This window comes from Petaurus breviceps, unplaced genomic scaffold, assembly GCF_028583685.1.
Source record: "Petaurus breviceps papuanus isolate PSGF00001 unplaced genomic scaffold, PetGlider_PUasm1.0 189, whole genome shotgun sequence".
Taxonomy (NCBI): Eukaryota; Metazoa; Chordata; class Mammalia; order Diprotodontia; family Petauridae; genus Petaurus; species Petaurus breviceps.
In genome coordinates, this window is record NW_027185809.1 from 50612829 (window position 1) to 50628761 (window position 15933).

At 38.2% G+C, this 15933-nt stretch overlaps 2 long non-coding RNA genes across 5 annotated transcripts in view; one reads left to right on the forward strand and one right to left on the reverse strand.

Annotated features, from left to right (window-relative positions):
• The window catches only part of LOC138164102 (uncharacterized), a 218656-nt gene that overhangs the window by 92251 nt on the left and 110472 nt on the right, over positions 1-15933 (reverse strand). The window lies entirely within an intron of this gene.
• LOC138164099 (uncharacterized) lies at positions 1312-9116 on the forward strand. Its single transcript, XR_011168997.1, has 3 exons — positions 1312-1399; positions 4382-4571; positions 8837-9116. It is a non-coding gene; the product is annotated as an uncharacterized lncRNA (long non-coding RNA).

A 15933-nucleotide genomic window follows, 5' to 3' on the forward strand; every position in this document is an offset into this window, starting at 1 on the left:
GATAATGTGTCCTTCCAATGCCATTGTGATAATTTGCAATTCTAATTCTTCAGAAATCTTGTTCCATCCAAAGTTATATAGCATAACTGGGAGAATACCCATGTTCAAAAAATAAATAAATATAAGATGGGATTTTTCCTTTGTTTTGTTTTCTGTTACAGAGCAGCTCAGAATTTATTTCCTAAATTCAATCAGTCTTTATTTCTTTGAGGTAGTTAGGTAGAGTACTAGAGAGAGAGCTGAGCCTAGAGTCAGAAAGACTTGAGCTTAAATCTAGCTTGAGATACTAGCTAGCTGTATGACCCTGGGCAAGTCACTTAACCTGTTTGCCTCAGTGTCTTCAAATGTAAAATGGGGGTCATAATAGTACCTATCTCCCAGTATTGCTGTAAAGATCAACTGAGATAATCACTTAGCACAGTACCTGGAACATAATACATATTAAATATATATGATATAGTTATATACATACATATAGTATATGTTATATATTATATCTAACATAAATGTTAGTCATTAATATCATTATTTTCCCATTCAATTCTGTGTTCAGGTATTTTATCTATGGTGGCTATCTAAGATATGTGTGCTTTTTAGTGGATTAATTCAGTGAAAACCCCATTCAACTGTATGACATAGCAGGACAATAGAAATTCTTCCTATATTTGTTCCCTTCCCCCTTCCCTCCTCCTCCTGTGAAGATTGTTAGCTTGATTTCTTGAGTGGAGGTGGACCTCATTTAGGAAGCCCCATAGTATTTTGTAGCTCAATACAATCAGATACATTGTCATTTGCAAGCAAAAACATCTGTAGTATTTCACCATAGGGAATCCCTCGCAGTGGCAAACACCTTTGATGAGCATATGTCTCCCTGTTTTATGCCTTGTTGGATGCTGACATGAGGAATGTTGAACAAAGATATGATATCTAGAAAGAATTTGGTATGATTCTAACATATGTGTGGAGTTACTTAATTGCATGAGAACCTTAAAAACTGTATATTTCTCTATCAAGTCAAATTCTTTTTTTAAATAATCAACAAACAATAAGCAGAAGTATTCTTTTCATTCAATTGCATAACTTTGAAGAAATGTTGTGCTACAGTTTTGCTTTGTTTATTTTTGCAAAAGCCTCCCTCTTTCATTCTCAAATTTTTATCAAGTTCTAATGGTAATGGGAATTTTAAGATCTTCCCTGCCTCTTACTAAGCCTAAGGGAATTTGAAGACTTTCCCTGCTTTGAAAATAAACCCTGCCCTCTAATAGGCTGAATACAATCACATGGAGCCTGTGGTGGGAGGAGTTTGCTGAAGGGTGGAACAGAGCCCACAGGAAGCTGGGAGTCAGAGCCTGCTGGTGGTTGGGAGGAGAGTTTGTTTCTGAGGGAGACAGATAGGCTTGTGAGTAAATATCGGTCTTCTATTGGTTTGTGGGAAGGCTAAAGGGTGGTGTTGTTGCAGTTTAAACCCAGGGATGCCTAAAACTGTTGGGGTGGGATCTCTGCCCACCCAAAAAGTGTGGTGGTTTCATGATGTGTTGTGGTGGAATTGTCTCAAAGAATTCAGAGTCAGACCACCTCTAATCCAAGTATAAGCATTTATTGAGATTGATGCCTGTCTTGAAGCAGGCTGAGTTCCAAGAGGAACCAGCAACTTTAGAGAAAGCAAGATGGATTTTTATAGGGCAAAGATGCAATTACACAATAGAAATTTATGTAGAATAGAGGATATCATTGATATTAAAAAGGTAGGAGGAGTTTGTTAAGGGATTAGGTAATGGAGGAGAGGTTTGTTAAGGGATTAGGTAATGGAGAAGGGGTCCCATCTATGGTTTGGTGGTCATTCTGCCCTCCAACTGGCTAGCTATTGTGGTCCTGTCTTGGGCTAGATGGATGATGTGATTGTGATTGAATACAATAACATACCTGTTTCTGTGGGAGTGGGTCTGGGGGCAGTGACCAGGTAGAGGCAGTAGCTAGGTTCCCATCATATGGAAACACCTGCTGTTTCTGTGGGAACTAAGAATTCAGGGACATACCTGTTGTGCTAGTAAGCAGTGAGGCATAAGTTAGGACATTGTTGGGGATGGGGGGGGATAGGTAGGTGCAATGGGCCTGCTGTTCACTAGGGCCAGACCTATAGAATATTGGGGCTGGGGGCAGCTTTATTAGGATCCCATCAGTGTGACTCTCTGTGCTGTTATGACTTATTAACTTCTTTGCTACTATGATGGGATTGGCTTACTGATTTTGGGATTTGGTTTTCTGTTGTCTAAATAAATGTTTTGCTTCTGTTTTCTATATGGAGAGTCTGTTATATTTTCCAATTGTGCACCATGCAGGTATATTTATAGTGACCATAGGCACTATGAATATTGCATTGGTGCTATATAACTATATAACTTTCAACGTAGGTGTAAATGATTGTTATAAAAAAAATTTTTAAAGATTGAGAAAGTAGACAGATGGACCAGTAGTCATTGATGCTCTCTCAATCACTTCCTTTTTATAATAATACCACTTATGATTTTTTTACCAGACATTCTTGATCATCCTCTCTTACAAACATCTTGAAAATTAGTTCAAGACTTCCAAAATTGGGTCATCTCTAGCAGAATTTCTTCTGTGTATTTTTGGTCTAGTCCAGTCTTTCTTCAACTTCATGAGTATTATTTCCCCTTCATTTAGCACAACAGGTACTGAGGGATTAAATTCCAAATAAAGCAATTCAACAGCTATTGATGATAATACATGGGCACATCTGTTTCATTTTTTTTTAATCTCTTGCCCTTATAGTTTTGTTTATAAATGCACTTGGAAAGGATCCGGCTTCGTTGTACCTCCCGACAAGTTTTGTGTGTACTTGTTTTCCCCTCCATTGCTCTTAGCTGTTTTATCAGATAATGTGACTCATGATTTTCATCACTGCACAAAATTTGAAAACAAGTTTGCATTTCTAAACTGTTGTTTCTCTGACCTACCATATCTCTCCACTTGGCCAAGACATTAAGTGTTTGGCAGCCAAGGTTGTTTCTGGGGTATTTTGGCCTAGTCCTTGTGGGAATTACCTTAAATCAGTAAAAAAAAATTTACAGGAAGTGGTCATAATCATTCTTAGCTTATTTTCTTTAATCCTTATCCAATTTTTCAGCTCCTTGTTGGAATACATCAAGTTAGAATTATTGTAATTACCTATAATGTCTCTTCTTTTTTATCCTTCAGATTTGAAGTTAATTTTTACCTTTGCTCTAACTAGTTGATAGATTGCTTAACCATTTCCTGTCTAAAAAATGAATGTCAATTTCATTTGTGTGTGCGTGTGCATGTGTGTGTGTGCATGCATGCGTGTGCGTTGCGTGTGTGTGCATGTGTGTGTGTGGTTGGAGTGAAGTGGCTCAGTTTTCATCTCATTTAGTACTTTACACTTCTTGAAAATGTGTTCATGACATAGGCATGAGACTTCTAGATAATTCACAGACCTTTGGTCTCTCATTTCTGAACATTTGGCTGCATTTTCCAGCATATTTTTGGTGTACTCTACTACGCCAAACCACAATAAAATCACTAGGCATCGATTTACCTTTCTAGGTCCTTTCTAGCTTTCCTACCCTTCAATCATTCTTTATTCTATCAGTTTGGACAGAGCACCTACCTCCTGGGGTTACTGTAAAGAACAAATGAGATAATAATTGTCTTATTAGCACTTAGCACAGCTCCTGACATGTATTGAGTCCAAACTGAATTTCTTGATGTATGTTACGTGAGAAATTCCATCTCCCTTCTCACTGCCTTTCTCTAGGTTTCATCCACACCTGGAATGCATTTCTTCTTCATCTCCACCTCTTAGAATCTCTAATTTCCTTTGTAATTCACCTCACATACTAACTCCTACAGGAAGGTAGGATTTTTCTGATTCCCTCCCCCAACCACTACTGCCTCTTTTTTTCTTGGAGGGGGGAAGGCAAGGCAATTGGGGTTAAGTGATTTGCTCAGGGTCATACAGCTAGTAAGTCTAGCTGTCTACTGTCTAAGGCCGGATTTGAACTCAGGTCCTTCTGACTCCAGGGCTGGTGCTCTATTCATTGTGCCACCTAGCTGCCCCCATACTGCCTCTTTTTTTTTTAACAAATAATTTTGTATGTACTTTGACATATTTATATGTAGCTATTTTACATATGTTGCCCCCCCCAACAGAATATAAATTTTTGGAGGGCAAAAACTGTTTCATTCTTGTCTTTGTGTTTCCAGCCCACAGCACAGTGCCTAATACATAAAAAGTGCTTAGATATTTGCTTGGTTTGTAATATCCTGCCAAATTGTTCATAACATTTTGCATCCTCTTCATTCTTTGCTTTCAAATCATCACAACCTCTTCAAATATCAGCTGCCCTCGGATTCTGGTGGAGACAACCTTGGACCCTGATTCAAAGGGCTCCAGGAATAGCAGCTCTCCCCAGACCACCAATCCAACTTCTGGACCATCTTCAGGAGCCAGCAAAGGATCAACCCTCATGGAGAAGGAACTGACCATTCCCAGCAACACCAGAGACCCACCAGCTGCCACCAATGGGAAGGTAATTTCATTGGAATAGCAATACTCCTCTCCCTGGCCCCCCCCCAAACCATTGTCCATATGTCTAGCCTGGTTCCATTAGCCATGGTTGAGGGGAGCAACCCTTATGGAAATGTAACCTGACAGATTACCTTCCATCTACTCTTTATAGATCATATATGCTCCTAATTTTCCATATTGTCTTCTCTTTTAGAATGTATGTTCCTTAAGGTCAGGACTAATATTTTATTTTGTTTTGTTTGATTGTTTGTTCATTGTTTTTTGAATCCCTGCATTTAATTTGGTGCCTGGCCCATTTAAAATTCTTAAGAATGCTTGTTGGCTAACTAAGTGATTCTTAGAAACCTCTCCCCTTTTTTACTGGCACTATTACAGAATGAGTACAAACAGGAATATGTAACCATTTTTATTTTTCTTTGTTTCATGGTTTGCCATAACCAAAGAATCCATCCCCAGCAGTCAACCTCTTGATGACAAACCATTCCATATTTAGCTAGGCTGGTCTTCACAGCAGACAATTTATTACTAGTATCTTAAGCAGTAACTTGGCAGAATCTTCCAAAATTAATTCCCCACTGGGATACTCTTGAGGAATAGAGTTATTGCAAAACCATGATGAAGCATTAGAGTAGGAATTTTGTGAATGAAATATGTTGTCTCCACTGATAGAATGTATACTCCTTGAGAGCATGGCCTATATCATTTTGTCTTCACATCCCTGACATGATGCTTGGCACCTTGTGGGCTTCATAGTTGCTAATTGATTGACTTACCTATTAGTAAATCTTAATTCGCCATGTAATTTTAAGTTGTCATTATTATGTAATATGTACCTTTGCAGATGTCCCTTCACCTCCACCTCTTATTTTCTCTTGCTTTTACTAGGAGTCAGCTTAAAGTTCACCCTTTGGAGAAGGTCTTTCCCCATTCTCCCAGCTGCTAATGCATTCCCTTTCAGATCCATCCACTCAACATATAGCCTGTATGTTCCTATTTATTTACATACTGTATCTCCCATTAGAACATATGCTTCTTGAGGACAGGGACTCTTTTTTGTTTTTCTTTGAATCTCCAGTGCTTAGTTCAGTTTCTAGCACAATGCCTAGTAAGCACTTAATAACTTCTTGTTGACTGAATGACAGACAGTGTTCAATCCAGTACCTCTTTGTAGCCATAATTCTCCAAACATATAAAAATAGCTACTTTTCCTCCATATCAAAGGGATGTGTAAAAGAGCTAAAATTTCTTCAGTATAGGATATTTCCTCCATTGATGCCAATCAATGCCAACAGGAATCTTTAATTCTAAGAGAGTTGCCAAAAGCTCAAGGGTCATGTTATCTACTCACACAGTTAATTAGCATCAGAGACAGCATTTGAACTTGGGTCTTCCTGAGTATAAACTCAGCATGCCATCCACTATGATTCACTGCTTTGAAGGAATAGCTAGTCTGAAATTAAAATAACACCTTCAGATAGGGTGGCATACTATAGAAATACAGGGTAATGAGGTCATCATGCTGCTTCCTGTTTAATATGCCTAATTGCTTCCAAGGCCAAATATGGAAATTTCACATTGCAAAGTTTAAAAAAATGCATCACATGATCATAGATCTAGAGTAGTCATCTGAATCAATCTAGTCCAGATCTCCACATTTTACAGATGAGGAAATGCGATCCAAGACATTCAGTAACCTCCTCACAATCACAGAGGTGTTCAACTCCTGTGGAAAGAGTTAAACCTAGGTCGTTTATCATTCAGTCGTCTCAGTCATGGCTGGCTCTTTGTGACACCATTTGGGGATTTCTTGGCAAAGATACTGGAATGGTTTGTCATTTGCTTCTCCAGTTCATTTTACAAATGAGGAAACTGAGGCAACAGGGTTAAGTGACTTGCCCAGGGTCACAGAGCTAGTAAGAGGCTGAGACTAGATTTGAACTCAGGAAGATGAGTCTTATTGACTCAAGGCCCAGCACTCCATCCATTGTACCACCCAGTTGTCTTGAACATAAGTTTTGGGATTCCAAAGTCACTGCTCTAATCACTACACAACAGTACCCTTTCTTTTCTATTCTGTTGCTCTCTTCTCTTCAGGGTAAAAATGTGCTCCTAACAGAAAAGCAAACAAAAGCTTTCAGACATTGCACATAGAGATTGTTCCAAGTCCTAATGGTTTCTCACTTTATTTTGTGTAATCATGAATTGCATCACCCCTCTGACTGATTCTCCCAACCTGAAGTCCAAGCTACCAACCCCAAAAGAAGAATCCTAACCAAAATTATTATTAGTCTGGACTTTTTCCAGACCATTGGATTAAGTGATATAAGCTGCTCACACCAGGTAGCCATTTATCACTTCACACCTTTTCATTTTACCTTTTCTTCTTCCTTTGCCTCTGTGTTCCAAAGTTAACCTTTAATGTGGAAGGTTTCATGCTAAATGAAAACAAAAGCACCCCAGAGCCATGCCATAAGCTTCTGCAAACAGTGACTAGCTTGGAAGGCAATCATAGCTTTCCATCCCAGAGGTAAGGGGAAATGACCTTGACCACAAAACCAAACGCCAAATGCTTCAAGAGCTGTCTCACATCTTGAGGCAACTTTCTTGCCTCCCAAGTAATTATGTGATCCTGGGAGCCCTTAAAAAAACATCTTGGGGCCCAATTCTACCCTCTGTCTTGTGTCTGCAATTCCCATTTGTTTCTAAGAAACCTGTGTTTGCTTAAAAATGAAGAGAAAAGAGTGTAACAATACAAACAATTCACCAGATTTTACCCTTAACTGAGCACATATAATAACTATTAATTTTTGTTTAGAATTTTTTAATTAAATGAGAGCATCTTAAATTTGGATTGAAGAGTCATCAGAAATAAAATGCATCAGGTCTCTGTGATATTGTTATTAAAGCCTAGTCAAAACAAAGCATAGAAAAATAGTCTGTGTCAGAGATGAAACATTGCAGAAGGTTGCAAGATTCGGGTGTTTCATGTACCCCAAATGAAAACAAATAGGTGTAAGGGTGTTAAGGAAGGTCAAAGTTTAATGAAGAGATTTTCAATTTTTTTGTCTTGGGACACCTTTACATTCCTAAACATTATTGAATACTACCCAAAGAGCTTTTGTTTATAAGGGATAAATCTATCTACTGCATTAGAAATGAAAGAGTCTTAGCACTAATATGAAAATAATTTTGACCTTGCAGACCCTCTAAAGTATCTCAGGAATGGCAATAGGTCCCCAGACCACTGTTGAAGAACCATTGTCTTAATGGATTATATTCTGGGATTAAAATAAGGAACATGTGGATTCAAATTTTCCTTTTGACATTTAATATTGCTTTGTGACTCTGGGCCCTCTACTTAACATTTCAGGGCCTCAGATTACTTCATAGTATTTATCTATGAAATTTTAGACCTCCTGCAGTCTTTATCAGTGAAGCATTTTCCCAATGATGAGCCTTCACATATTGTGTCAATGACCATAAATTCGGTGTTACTACTCCTTGCCATTTGCCCACTCCCCTAGACTTCAAAGTCTTTAGAAAGCTTTGTGGACATTCATCCATTCATTCTCACCTATGTCAATCTGGAAGTTCAAAGCTGTTTTGCATTGTCTTCTCTTTATTCTGCCTTTCACCTCATCCACAGACCATTTGCCATTTAATTCCTTCATTTTATTTGACTTTACAGAATGATAAGGGGGATACAACACACAGTTAGGAGACATGAAAAACCTGGGTTTGAATTCTGCCACTCACTTGTACCAAGTGTTTTATAATGGGTGAAATTTCTCTGCAGCTAATTTTCCTCATCTGTAAATGGGGATGATATTATACCTCACCGGGTTATTGTGAGGATTAGACAGCATTACAGATATGAAGAAATTTGTGTTCTATAAAATGCTATGTAAAAGACAGTTCTCTTCCCCAAAGTTTGAATAATAATACATCATCCTCAAACTTTATTAGTGATTCAAAGTCCTCCATCTTAACTGAAACCTTCCCCTTCACATATAGCAGAAAGAGTATTACACCTCAATTCATCTTCCACATAGCTGCCAAAGTCAGTTTCCTAAAGCATAGATATCTAGCATGCCAGCCCCAATCCAATAAACTCCTTATTATCTAGAAGATCAAATAATAGTCTTCTGCTTGGCATTTGTTTAAAATTTAAACCCACCTTAACTCTCCAGTCATTATATAGGTCATTACTGGCCACATACTTGTGATGGTAATGAGAATTTGAAGATCTTCCCTGTCCCCTAATAGGTCGAATGTAATCACATGGAGCTGTGGTGGGAAAAGTTTGCTGAACAAGTGGAGCAGAACCAGGAGGAAGCTGGGAGTCAGAGAAGTTAGTACGGAGGGAGGAAAGAAGACAAGGTTGTGAGTGTTTGTGGGAAGACTTTGGGATGATGCTGCTCTGCAGTGTTATTGTGTAGAGATGCCTTTGTTGCTATGATAAATTCAGTTTTCCGGTGTTGGGATTGGCTTTCTGGTGTCTGAATAAATGTTTTACCTCCGTCTTATACATGAAGAGTCTGTTATATTTTGCAATTCAGAATCATCCAGCATAATCATAGTTTCCTTTGGTACTGTGAATATCACATTGGCACTATAATAATAGTGTAGCTCTCTATGTTCCAGACAAACTAGTCTATAATTCCTGGTATACAACACTCCATCTCTCCCATCTCTCTGCCTTCATATTGGCTATCACCCATGCTTGGAATACTCTTCCTCCTTCTGGCTTTTAGTTTTCCTAATGTCCTTCAAGAAGCAGAGTATAGTAGAACACTGAGATGGGGGTCAGGAGACGTGGATTCTAGTCCAGGTGCTACCACTAATAATCTGCATGATCTTGAGCAAATACATTCTTCTCTCCACCCCTAACCTTAGTTTTTTTTCCTCTACTAAATAAGAAGACTGAATTAGATGATCCCTGAATTTCCTCTCAATTCTAAGATCTTGGGAGTCTATGATTCAGCCACCTTCTTTCCCTGAGGCCTCATTCACCTAATGTGGTCTCTCCAAAGCTAGTCAGGAGTGAAAGTGCAGAATATTACCTAATTATCTTCTTTCTTCCGGTGCCAATTTAGGACTCAGTCAAAGCTGTTGGCACCAAATATATGTACATAGAAAGTGTCTGTAAATAGTTTAATGTTTGAATTCAAGTTAAATAGCAACTTTAATAGGAGAACTAGATGGTTCAGCTATGGAGAGTATAGTTAACAGGATAGAACCATTCAATTGAAAGGCATAATCCAATTTTGACCTGATTTCCAGATGAGTTGGAGACCACAGACCAATTCTCTCTCAGATCTCCCACATTCTGCTAGTCACTGTTGCCAAGCAGAAGCATATTTAATATCGGAGTACAATATACTATACTGATAGATTCCACAGCCAGCATTGTCTAAAATTGTTCAGTCCTGTAGAAAGTTAGAAATTATAGATAAAAGAGTAGCCAAAATACTCGACCATGATCATAAGAAAGTGGACATTTAGTCAAAATTCAATAAATATTTATTAAGTTCCTTCTATGTGCCAGACACTGTGCAATACACTGACGGTACAAATAGGGAAGGAAAAAAGAGATAGCCCCTGCCCTCAAAGAGCTTACAAACCAATGAGGGGAGATAATATGGGAAAAGAGGCTGAAAGCAAGGAGAGGGCATGATGAAGTCTGAGAAATCCCACAACGGTGCAGCCAGATAGAAAATGAAGACATGTCTATCCTGAGCCTGAATGGAAATTCAGGGCTCCCCTTTTCTATCAGGAGGCAAAAGGTAGTGAAGAGATATGAGTATCAAGGTTGATTCCATCTTGCAGGATGATGGAGTTTTCCAATTATGAGGTTTCTGGAGTGTGGTGAAGAAGTCATGGATGTCCCAAAGTAGCACAGCCGGATGTATAGAGTCTTAAAGTTCACAAAACACTTTCCACAAATTATCTCATCTGAGCCTCACAACAAATCGATGTGATAGATACTAAAGGGAACATTATCCCCATTTTATAGATGAAGAGACAAAGGATGAAAGCAGAAGAGTTACTTCCCCACGGTCACACATTCTATAGGTGTCAGAAGCAGGATTCTAACCCAGATTAGCCTGACTCTAAACCCAGGGAATGCTCAACTCAGTAGGCCCTGCTGCCTCCCACATCTTTAAATAGGATATCACAATGGACAGATGGGCAAATTATTTCCTGTTATACCTTGTCAAATCCCTGCTTTGGAGGTAAAAGACATTTTTATCATCAGCACCAAAAATTCCACTTGCAGAAAGCAAATGAATAATGGAAAAAATATTATTACTTTGTCCTCTTTCTATTTAAGATGAAATAACAATGCTCTGCCTAGGCAATCAGTTTTTGAGACATCTCCCTTTCAAAACTGGATGACAGTTTGGATAGAAAGCACTCCCAAAATCAACTAAAGGGGTATCTATTGAAAAAAAAATGATCATATCAAATTTGAGGTATATAGTATTTGAAACTTACATTCATCTCATTTCTACCTGAGGTTTTCAGAAATGAGCCTGGCCCTCATTCTAGAAAGCTCAAAAATCATAGTCAGAAAAGGACCCAAAGTCTGGGAAATGGATTGACTCTCAATACAGATGAATCTTGTAGGTGGAGATGTCAATTCTGGGAGAGTAACAGGCTGAAGGCACATTCTGTTTGTACACAAAAGAAAAGTAAAAAAGGAAATTCTCCTTCAATAAAAGTGAATGTATCTTTATCAGGGTTGACAGTGATCATTAAAAAACTGAAAGCAGGAGTGCTATATATTGATGGCATCTCTAGAATTTGTCCTTACAACTACAAGTTGTTTTTAGCAAAGCATGTTTTTTTCCCTGTCTGAGGCACTGAAATCCAATCTCATATAAGTTTTTATTTGTTCCAAGTGATAGATAAGCCTCCTAAAGTATAGCTTAAATCAATATTCTATTCCCCAAGTTAACTGAAACTACAGGTTCACTTAATGAATAGCTTCATGTGCAACTTTATAAACATATAGCCATAATAAAAATTTAAAAACACACACACACACAAACAATCCAGGGGAGATGAAACCTGTAATAAGACTTTATTTTACATGACACACTTAATTAGGTTTCTAATACAGACATAATTTAAATATAAACATACTCCAAGTCATCAAAGGTGATGTTACTATGCCTCTCAGTGGGTTGGCTTTAAGAGAAAGCATATATATTGAATATATTGTCATAAATTCAAGCACAGGGTCGTCAACTGGAAGGAAACTTAGAGATAATTCAGTTTCTTTTCCATTTACAGATGAAGAAATGCAAACTCACAGCCAAAGTGACTTGACCAAGGTCACATGGCCAATAATGAGGTAGCTAGGTATTACAGTGAATAGAGCACTGAACTCGTAGTCAAGAAGGTGTGAATTCAAATTTTGCCTCACTTACTATCTGTGTGACCCTGGGCAATTGACTTAACCTCTCTCAGCCTGGGTTTCTCATCTATAAAATGAAGATAACACTAGTACCTACCTCCCAGGGTTGTTGTGAAGATCAAATGAGATATTCGTAAAAAGCTTTGGAAGTCTCAAAACACCATAAAAATCCTGGCAATTATTAGTAGCAATATTACTATTATTTTTTTCCTAGTTATTATTTGCCTGAACCAATATTTGAACCTAGGTCTTAAACACAAAGTCCCACACTATTTTGATCAGAATAAAGGAACCTATAAAAGAGACTTATTTCAACAATGACACTTGGACAATGTTAATTTTTAAACTGACTTCCTCGGTTCTTTATCATTGTTATTTTTGTCTTCAATTGAATACTTGGATTTGATTTGAGGCATTTCGTAACATATAGTCTTGCTCAAAACTTCTTTGGGGATAGAATAATTATGATTACAGTGACAGCTAAAGATGGGGATGAAGAACAAGTTAAAGGAAAATATTGGCTCTTCCCTGTACTCAGCTTCCATCTTCGGATTACATGAAGAAAACTGTATGGACTTAAGCCAGAGAAGCAACTCCTTCTCACCTCTCCCTCTGAAAAACCCTTGTTTTCTTCAAATTTCAATTCTAATCTCACCTCCTACACAAATCCTAGCCTGAGTTTCTCAGTTGTTAGAGCCCTCCTCCCTGAAGTGACTTAGTACTTACTCGGCATGTAATTTATATTTACTTCTGTCTACATGTTGTCTCTTCCCAATGGGTTGTAAGATCCCGTCTTCTCTTTGTTTTGGTATATCCTTGACACATAGTGGTCATTTAAAATTACTTATTGAATGAATGAATGAAGTGTTTGACATAGATGAGTGATGTGAGATTTTTGGATATACAAAAAGTATTCAGAAAAGAAGTCATTTTTCGTCAATCTAAACAGAATTTTATAACTGAGTTTCCCACTTGACTTTAAATCTCTAGTAAGACCAGAGTTTCCTATTACACCAAATGGGAGGTTCTGCTTCACAAATCCAGCAGAACAGGACAATTTTCCTTTACTACTTAATTGTCCTCAAAGTCCCAGACACAAATCTGGTCACTATATACCTGAAACACACAGGAAATTTTCAAAGAAATATATGTAACATTAACAGGCAAATGAAAAACTGAACCTGAAAAATTAGTTTAATGAGCACTTGCCAGGTGTCTGGCAATTAGTGGATTCATGATACCAGGAAATTATTGCTAGTGATCTGGATTTTTTGAAATAAATCATTAAATAAATGTTATCTTAGTACTATTATGTGCAATAGCTCAATGGCACAGTGGATAGAATATGGGGCCTTGAGTCAGTAAGACTAATTTTTTCTAAGTTCAAACCTGGCTTCAAACAAGTTACTAATTGTGTGACCCTGGACAAGTCACTGAACCCTGTTTGCCTCAGTTTTCTCATTTGTAAGGAAATGAAAAATCACTACAGTATCTCTTCCAAGAAAATGCCAAATGGGGCCTGAAGAGTCAGACATGACTGAAACAACTGAACAACATATGTACCTAAAGTGTGATTTAAAATTTTCTGTGTGGTGAAATACAATCAGTAACATCTATATCAGGAGTACTTCATGCTAATTCAGTGAGATAAGTATCATTTTCAAAATGAAATGAGAGTCAGCATCAAAATCACTCGCCCACAGTCAAATGGTAGATATCAGAGATTCTGACCCAAATTCCCTCACTAGAAGTCTATTCTTTTTTTTCTTCCTTCTTTTTTTCTTCCTCTTCCTCCCTCTCTCTTTCATTTCCTCCATCCCTCCCTCCACTTCCCTTCTTCCTTCCCTTTTCCCTCTTTTCCTTCCTTCCTTTCTTCTTTTTTTCCTAACTTTCTTCTTTCCTTTCTTCCTTCCTTCCATCTATGGTTATTACACTCTCATAAGCCAGCTCTTATGGGCTACCTATACTCCTAGTTTTTCTGAGTGAGTTTTCACCTTATATTGATGAAGACCAGGTCTCCACATCACCTCCCAACCATCTTCACCCTCAAATCCACCAATACTTATTAATCGCCTATTTTGCGTCAGGCATTGTGATAAGGTGATACAAAAATAAGCAAAAGATTGTCCTTGCCTTCAGGTAGCTTATGATCCATTGAGGGAGACAACAGGCAAACAAATATATACATACCAAGCTATATCTAGGATAAGTAGTAAATAAACAGGGAGGGCACTAGAATTTAAAGAGGTTGTAAAAGGCTTTCAATAAAGTATAGGATTTAAGGAAGGTAGGGAAGTCAATAGGCGGGGCAGAGGCAAAAGAGCAATCTGGGAATGGGGGACAGTCAGAAAAATGCCCAGAACCAAAAGATGGAGTATCTTGCTCATGGAAAAGCCAGAGGACCAGTGTCATTGAATGGAAGAGTACATATCAGGGAGTAAGTTATCAGAAGACTGGGAGGTAGGAGGGAGCTAGGGTAACAAGGGCTTTGAATGCCAAATGGAGCATTTTATTTCTAATCCTGGAGGCAATCAGGAGCCACTGGAGTTTATTTAGGAGGGGGGATGACATGAATAGACCTTTGCATTAGGAAAATCACTTTGTGGCTGAATGGAAGATGGACTGGAGTGGGAAAAGACTTGAAGCAGGCAGACTCTCCAGCAGCCTAGGTGAGGAGGGCTTGTACTAGAGTGATGGCAGTGTCAGAGGAGAGAAGGGGACATGTTTGAGAGATGTCACAAAGGTGAAATTGACAAATTATCAACAGATTGTATATAGGGAGTGAAGAGACAGTAGGGAGTAGAGGATGACACCTAGGTTGTGAGACCAAGGGGCTAGAAGGATGATGTTTCCCTCTGCAGCAAGATAGAAGTTGGGAAGGTGGGGATGGTTTAAGGAAAAAGATAATGAATTAGGTTGTGAACATATTGAATTTAAAATGTCTACTGTGCATCCAGATTGAGATATCCAAAAGGCAGTTGTAGATGCCATATTGGAGGTTAGCAGAGAGTTTGGGGCAGGATACACTTCAAGGACCTCCCTGTTCTTCTTTACAAATCTTGCTACTGTTTATGTGTTGGCTTCCCCCATTAAAATTTAACCTCCTTGGGGGCAGGAACTGTCTTTCTTTTTTCTATTTCTATCCCCAGAACTTAGCATAGTGTTTGGCACATAGTCCCTGTTTAATAAATGTTCTATCTACCTACCTATCTACCTATCTATCTATCTATCTATCATCTTCCTATCTCCTATGTGCTATGTCCCCTAGAAAAGATACAAAGTTTAGAGAAGACATCATCCCTGATACTCAGGGGCCTATAATAAGCAAGCTAACACAAAAACAGCTACTATATGTATCAATGTATAAGAGATTTAGAATTAGCCAAAATAAACTATTTGCGTAAGGTTCAAGGAGTACCTCATTAGGGGAATCAGGAAAGAATTCATAGAGGAGGTGGCATTTGATTTGTGCCTAAAAGGATTAAGCAGGAATTCTACAGGAAAACCTTGGAAGCGAAAGCATTCTAGAACAACAAATCCAACAAAAATTCACCAATCCCAATGCATATTCAAGGGGAAGAGAAAATCAATTTGACTCAAATGTGAACTTGATATTGACCCAGAAGAAGGCTTTAGTTACCAAAGTAGTGGAAAACTTTGGAGGAAATGAACCCTCGATCCTAAAGACATAGATAAGGAGAGAATGTCCAGTCACAGACAAATAGATAGCATAACTTCAACTTCAAATACCATGAAAGAAAGATAGAGAAGTTCCTATAGTTTATAACCCTACAAAAAAAGCCAGTCCAAGAGTAATTAATAGGTGTCTCAAGAAGGGAATTCTACCAGCACTAATACAGACAAGACCAGTAAGGAACAGCAGAATTTGTGTTAAGGAGACTGATGTGTATGTTCAGGGAACTCATACAACAGCTTAGAA